The 8,143-nt window shown below is 40.2% G+C and overlaps 1 protein-coding gene and 1 pseudogene across 1 annotated transcript in view; both read right to left on the reverse strand.

Moving 5' to 3' along the window:
* ABCC11 (ATP-binding cassette, sub-family C (CFTR/MRP), member 11) overlaps positions 1 to 8,143 on the reverse strand; it is a 97,522-nt gene that overhangs the window by 8,471 nt on the left and 80,908 nt on the right. The window lies entirely within an intron of this gene.
* LOC102832050 lies at positions 4,292 to 5,078 on the reverse strand (annotated as a pseudogene).

An 8,143-nucleotide genomic window follows, 5' to 3' on the forward strand; every position in this document is an offset into this window, starting at 1 on the left:
AAAAAAAAAAAGTCAATGGTACTGAAGGAAGAAGTCCAAGGTGCACTGAAGGCATTGTCAAAGATCAAGGCTCCAGTAATTAATGGAATACAAAAGCCAATCTTTCAGCACAAACTGATACAGCACTTGAGGCACTCATTCATTTGGCCAACCGATTGGAAGATATGAATTTTTGTGCCATTGCAAAGAGAGTTGACCTAATGGAATGCAGAAATTATTAGACAATATAATTAAAAACACATGGAAGTAACATTTTGCTAAAGATAAATCAAAAACAGCTGCAACAGTACATTGACAGTGAACTGCCAGAAGTTAAAACCAGATTCGGAAGAGGACGTGGAACAAGGGATATCACTGCTGGCATCAGATAAATCTTGGCTGAAAGCAGAGAATACCAGAAAGATGTTTACCTATGCTTTATTCATTTCAACTGTGTGGATCATGTCAAATTATGGGTAACACTGAGAAAAATGAGTATTCCAGAACATTTCATTGTGCTCATGAGAAATTTGTACATAGACCAAGTGGGAGTTGTTCCAACAGAACAAGGGGACACAGAATGGTTTAAAATAAGGAAAGGTGTTTGTTCACAAGGGTTGTATTCTTTCACCATATTTACTTATGTTGTATACTGAGCAAATAATCTGAAAAACTGGATTATATGTTATATACATATTATATGGCATCAGGATTAGAAGACTCATTAGTAACCTCTGATATGCAGAAGACATAACTTTGCTGGCTAAAAGTGAAGAAGACTCAAAATACTTATAAATATTAAGTAGTGAACATCAAAGACCACAGCCTTCATTATGGGTTGTACCTCAATGTAAAGAAAACCAAAATTTTCACTATTGAGCTCATAAGTAGCATCATGATTAGTAGAGAAAAGATTGAGGTTGTCAAGGACTTCATTTTGCTTGGCTCCACTATCAACACTCATGGAACTAGCAATCAAGAAATTACATGATGTGAATCTTCTGAGGTGGGAAATTTCCACTTGAAAGGACAAGCAGACCAGCCTGGAGTGGCTAGAAGAATAGAAGATACTTCTTGAAAGAAAGACCTACAGGAAAAATACAAAAGAATATAGGCAGTCCAACTGATTACAACAAGAACAAGCAAGTTGCTCACCCAGGAGACATCAATGCTAGTGGTTGGGTCCCCTAAGGGCAAACACCCTTCCATGACTAAGACTAAAATGGTCACCAATAAGGGGAAGTGAGAGAAAAACAGCAATAAAGCTGCGAGCTAAGTCCTACAACATTCAATAGACTCCTGTGAATGCAGGTGGAGACCTTGTTGGCCAGCAGTGTGGCAAGACCTGGGGACTCTTTGGCCCAGAGTCAGTGACATAGCCACAGAGGACTAGAGTGGAGAGTGAAGCCTCCAGCTGATAAGAAGAGAGGGCATATGCATAAGAACACCCACACTTGCAGATAATACCCACTCGACCTGGCTTCAATGTCTGGATGACCAGAACTCATCTAGAAGAAGAAAGAAGAGGAAAAAAAGAGTAATCTGATACAATTTAATGAACTTGACCTACACCTATGGATGCAGTAGCTCAAAAGAGGGAACAAATCTTTATAGCAAGGATCATTAGCACCCCCTCCATGCACAGATTAGACAAGGATGGGCAACTTGGACATTGGCTACCCAAAATGGGAGCGCTACAAAGGCAATAAGTGACTGGCTTACAAGCTTTCAAGAGGGAGTCTAGATCCAGAGGGTGTGGAAGAAGGTAGAATCTCCACTGAGTAGTATCCAATCTGTCTGGACAGGGCTGATGAAAGGAGATGGGGATAGGTCTTTTGTGATACAATAGTGAATAATTGTTATCAGGACTGATTGTGAGGGTTGGAAATGTAAAGGTAGATGTTTTATAGCAAAAGAAGGGGAGTGATTGACTAGGATCAATCAGTCTAGGAGCAGATGTCTCGAACCATCAAGGGAGAAGAGAGGAGAGCAGGACCCTACCCAGAGAAGCAGTGACGCCAGAGATGGGGGCAAAGATGATGACGTGGAGAGATGGAGCGGCTGGGGACTTTAGACACAGAGAGGGAGAGGGTCTGTGTTCTGACAACGGGGGGGTGGGGGGGCAGGCTTTCAGGGTTGTTGGTTGGTTGATGATGCATGGAAGGGATTGTAACCATGGCAATGAAACAATATACCATAGGATGAATGTAAAGCTAATGTTCTCCCATGTAAAGTACCACAGAATTCACAATAAAACATTTAAAGAAAGAAATTACATGATGTATTATATTAGGCATATCTGCTGCACAAGACCTTTTTAAAGTGTTCAAAGGCTCAGATGTCAGTTTGAGAACTAAGGTGTGCCTGACCCAAGTCATGGTATTTTCAACAGGCACAGTTGCAGCAGCAATGGGTTCAAGTGTAACTAGAGCTGTAAGGATGGAGCAGGGCCATGGAGAATTTCATTCTGTTGTGCATAGGGTGGCTATGAGTCAGAACCAGCAAGATGGTACCTAAAAACATATGTGTGTGAAAGCTCGATAATGAATCAGGAAGACAGTATAAGAATTGATGCATTTGAGTTATGGTGTTTGAGAAGAATTTTTAAAAGAACAAACAAATCTGTATTAGAAGTACAGCTAGAATGATCATTAGAGGCCAGGATGGCCAGACTTCGTCTCTCATACTTCGGACATATCATCAGGAGGGACCGGATAGAGAAGTACATCATGCTTGGTAATGTGGTGGGTCAGCAAAAAAGAGAAAGACCCCAACAAGATGGATTGGCACAGTGGCAGCAGCAATGAGCTCAAACATAACAACAATTGTGAGGCTGGTGCAGGACTGGGCAGTGTTTCATTCTATTGTGCATAGGGTCACTATGAGTCAGAACAGCCTCGACAGCACTTAGCAACAATAATAACACTCGATAAGAGGATTGCTGTGACAAGTGAGACAGCATATCAAAGGATAGGGTTGGCACATATGAACAATCAATAAATGTGAGTTTATATTTTTACTACTCTTATACCAAGACAGGAAGTTCTGGTGTGGCACTTTAGGTTCATGCACTGGACTTCAAGGTCAGTTTGAATCACAAGGTTGGTGGCTCAAGCTCATGAGTCGCTCCTAAGAAATCCTATACAGGTTCACTATGAGTCAGAATGGTACTTACCAACAATAACAATACCAAGACAGGAGTCCTGATGTGGTTATAGGATAAGCAATAGACTGCAAATCACAAGGTTGGTTGTTCAAACCCACCAGCAACTCCTTGGAAATCCTATACAGAGTCGCTATGAGTCAGAACTGACTTGTCAGCACTTAATAACAATACCATAGTGGTTATGAGTTGGGCTGCTAACCTCAAGGTCAGCAGTTCAAAACTACCAGCCATTCCATGAGAGAAAGATGAGGCTTTCTGCTCCCATAAAGATTTACAGCCTCGGAAACCCTATACAGGGTTACTATGAGTCAGAACCAACTCCACGGCACACTACCACCAACAACAAGAATACCAAGGCACAATAGTACTAGTTAAATTCCACCTTAACACAGAAATCTAAAATTCTGTATCTGTGTATACATTTTTCTCTCTTCTTAGAAAGAGATTTCCCCTTTTTCTGCCAGGTAGACTCCTACTCAGCCTTCAAGACCCTGTTCAAATGCCCCTCCTCTATAAAGCCTTACTAAAGTCACTCAGGTAGAGTTTGTATGTGCCCCATTTCTTACTTCTTTTATTGTTATTGTTACTGTTGTTGTAGTTAAGTGTCATTGAGTTGGTTCCGATTCACAGCAACCTTGTAGTGTTTCAGAATTTGAACTGCCTGCTTTATACAAACCAAGTTTGTGCTCCAATGGATTATCCTGAAGCCACAGTAGGACTCTAACTTCCTTTAGCACTTTATTTATATCTCTGATCTAGCATTTACTTCCTTGTATTGTAATTTGTCTGGTCACACATCTATTCAAACTGTAACACATACACTATTGTGAGCTCTTGGGGAGAAGCAGAGGTACTGTTCATTCATCAAAGTGTATCCAGTTCTTAGCACAGTATCTGGCACCTGGCAGAGACTCAGAAAATGTAAGTTAAACGAGAAAAGGATGTATAAATGAAGGAAGCTCCGGGGACCAGTCTATCCTCCTGCTTCTAAGAATACCCTTTTAAAAGCCTTGAAACATGTGGGATCTAGCTTATTCTTTAAAGCATAAAAAGCATAGATTCCTACAGTTCAACAAGAAAAATATAGCGCAATTTTTTTTTCTCACAAATAAGATTTTTTATTTGTCATCATTAAAAGTCTGAATTTTAAACAGATTCTTGAACTCGTGGCTCATAGCCATCAGCTCATTCAACTTTAGCACCTTTCTTATCTCCAGCAGCTTTTCCAGCCTTCGCCTTGAAGCTCCATGAGTTTTCCCAACTCAAACTTGGGCTTCTTCAGCATTGTTACTTTCCTAACAAACACATCATGGAGAGGGCAAATGGTCTGGCAAGCCTTCTCTATGTCCTTTCCAATGCTGTCTGGAATCAATTCATTGACCACTTCTTTCAAGTCATTTGTCTGCGCCTCTTGGGTCATGATTTCCATCATTTTCTTCTGGATTTGACAGACCTATTGATGCTGAGCATAAGATGTCTTCCGAATCTGGTTGTTGCATTTTTTAGTAAAACCAACAGAGAACAGGAGAAGTAAATGACCATCTGTAGTCTTGACATCAACATGAGCTTCAATCATGGTCTGCCACTTTTTGACCATGGAGCACATTTTGTCACGGGTAAGATCCATGCCATGGAAGTTGGTCAAGCAGTTTTTGCCCTGAGCATCCTCAGTAATTAGCTTGAATTTTCTAAATGCAACTTCATCGTTCTGCAGATCAGCAAGACTCAGTTCAAAAATACGACCTTTGAGCTCATCTGACACAATTTTGGTTCCTCGAGTCCTTGTCAGGAGTGTTTTCCCAATATTTCTTATATTGAACATAGCTGGTGCCTTTACATTATACCAATCTTTCTTAGAAAATGGATCAACCACTTTCTTCTTGGCTCCTTTTTTGCCACCTTTTGTAAGGCGCTTGTTCTTGCCAACCGCCATGGTGCTGCTCAGAGAGCCAAAAGGTGATAGCGTAATTTTTAAATGGTTAAAAGACAGTATTCATTTCTTGAAATCTTATTGCTTTTCAGTTGAATCCCGTAGCTGTCATATATCTCTGGGATAAGAACCACTTGATTTTGAAGTGTATAGACCCTCTCTTCGTATTTTCATGATGTGATTTTACATTTCTGCAATATTTTAAAACAGTTGGCCATAATTCTAGATGCACACTTACAATTGGCCATAATTGGCATACTTGCAATTCATGTATCTGTACATATGATGTTTGTGAACAGAAATTTGCTTGTAGACTCTGGTTACTCATAAACTCTCTGCTTATATACTGCTTATAACTGGGGTTTCAAGTTATTAAAGTGAATGCCAATTTAAACAGTCCATTTTCATTGGTAATACATGTTTTGAATGAAACCAAAAAGTAAAAATGATCAACGGACTTGAATAAACATTTCTCCAGAGAAAAGATACAAATGATCAATTCACCTCATGGTGGCCCCATGTATGCAGAACAGAACTGCACCCCACAGGGTTTCAGGGCTATAAACTTTCAGAAGCAGATGCCTCTGGTTAGCTTTGAACTACCACCCAGAGGTAACTGGTCATTTGGAAATTGAAAATCAAAACCACAAGAAGATACCACTTCACACACAGTTAGATGGCTATTATAAAAAAAAATTAAAATTAAAGGTGTTGGCAATGATGTGAAGAAATTGGAATCCTTATCCATTGTTAATAGGAAGGTGAAAGGGTACAACCACTATGGCAAATTATTTGGCAGTTCCTTAAAAAGTTAAACATAGACTTACCATATGACCCAGAAATTTCGCTCGTAGGCATGTACCCAAAAGAACTGAAAACAGGGAGTCCAGCAGATGCCAACAGAATAATGCTGTAATGACTACTGGTCACTGCATTATTCACAGTAGACAAAAGGTGGAAAGAATTCAAATGTCCATCAACAGAAAAACATATTGTGGTGTATATATATGTTGTTTTTGTTATGTGCCATGGAGTCGGTTCTGAATCATAGCGACCCTGCATAGGGTTTCCGAGACTGTAAATCTTTATGGGAACAGAAAGCCTCATCTCTCTCCCGTAGAAGAGCTGGTAGTTTCGAACTGCTGACCCTGAGATTAGCAGCCCAATTCATAACCACTACACTACCAGAGCTCCTTAGTGGGTGTGTATATGTATATATATATATGTTGTTGTTGTTGTTAAGTGCCAGCGAGCAGGTTTCGACCCATAGCGACCCTGAACAGGGTTTCCGAGGCTGTAAATCTTTACGGGAGCAGATCACCTCATCTTTCTCCCGCTGAGCAGCTGGTAGTTTCGAACTGCGATATATATATGAATATAATTAAAGCATAAAAGTTCTGATACAGGCTACAACATAGATGAAGCTTAAAATCATTAATCTGAGTGAAATTAATCAGGCATAAAAGGACAAAAATATTGTTTGATCCCACATATATAAAATACCTGAACATGCAAATATAAAGAGATAAAAATTAATAGTGGTTACCAAGTAGTTGTTTGAACAGAACAAGGGAACACCAAATGGTTTAAAATTAGGCAAGGCATGTGCCAGGGTTGTATTCTTTTCACCACACTTACTCAATCAGTGAGCTGAGCAAATAAATTGAGAAGCTGGGTTATATGAAGAAAAATATGATGTCAGGATTGGAGGAAGACTCTAAAACAACCTGAGATGTACAGATGATAAAAATTTGCTTGCTGAAAGGACTTAAAATACTTACCAATGATGATCAAAGCCTTCAATATGGGTTGCATCTCAATGTGAAGAAAACAAAAAACCTCACCACTGAACCAAGAAACAACATCCATATGTCAATGGAGAAAAAAATTGAAGTTATCTAAGACGTTTTGCTCAGCTCACCCATCAGCACTCACTGAAGCAGCAGTCAAGAAATCAAACAACATATTGCATTAGGCAAATCTGCTGCACAATATCTCCTTAAAGTATTCAAGAGCAAAGATGTCAGTTTAAGCACTAAGATGCGCCTGATCGAAGCCATGGTATTTTCAATAACACCATATGCGTGTGAAAGTTGTATAGTAGACCATAGAAGAATTTATGCATTTGAGTTATGCTGTGGGAGGAGAATAATAAAAGTACTATGGACTGCCAAAAGAACAAACCAATCTGTGTTGGAAGAAGTACAGCCAGAGTGTCCTTGGAAGCCAGGATGGGCAGACTTCATCTCTTATACTTCAGACATATTATCAGGAGGGGCCAGTCCCTGGGAATGGATATGATGTTTGGCAAAGTGGAGGGTCAGAGAAAAAGAGTAAGACCCCAACAAGATGGATTAACACAGTGGCGACAGCAATAGTCTCAGGTTTCACAACGATTGTGAGGTTGGCCCAGGACCGGACAGAGTTTCATTCTATTGTGTCACCATGAGTGGGTGCCAACTCAACAGCACCTAACAACAACAACAGGGACTGGGGTCATGGTTTCTGATTGGGATGATGAAAATGTTTTAGAAATAAACAGTGGTGCTGATCGGGAAATCAGAAAAAGCATAGCTTTCCCCATCTTCCCCGTTCTCCATGCCTTTATATGGTCCTACAGTTAAAGTAGATTGCAAAGTGAAAGCACTAACCTGGAAAATATTTAGTGTTCTGAGGAAATAGAAATTGTGTGATGAGGCTGAAATCTCCAGTCTTATATCTTTCAATGACTGGACCACCAAGTAATGTCCCACTTCTGCACTGTCCAAACTGTGTGCCCTCTGAAGAAGTCATTGTCACTTTCCAGTCTAAAACTCCTCCATGGCCTTCATCCATTGGGTAGAGAGATGAGAATAAGTCCCATCCAGATGCAAAAGCATAGGACTGCATGGAATTCATTCTCTGCCTCAGATGGCATGTGGCCTGTTGTAGTTAGCTGCTGTCCAGTCAGCTGCTGGCTCATAGCAACCCCATGCACAATAGAAGAAAAGGCTGTCAGTCCTTCACTATCATCCAGATGACGAGTTATAGATCATTGTGACTTGCTGGGTTTTCACTGGATGATTCTG

The sequence above is a fragment of the Chrysochloris asiatica genome, unplaced genomic scaffold, assembly GCF_000296735.1.
Source record: "Chrysochloris asiatica unplaced genomic scaffold, ChrAsi1.0 scaffold00204, whole genome shotgun sequence".
NCBI lineage: Eukaryota > Metazoa > Chordata > Mammalia > Afrosoricida > Chrysochloridae > Chrysochloris > Chrysochloris asiatica.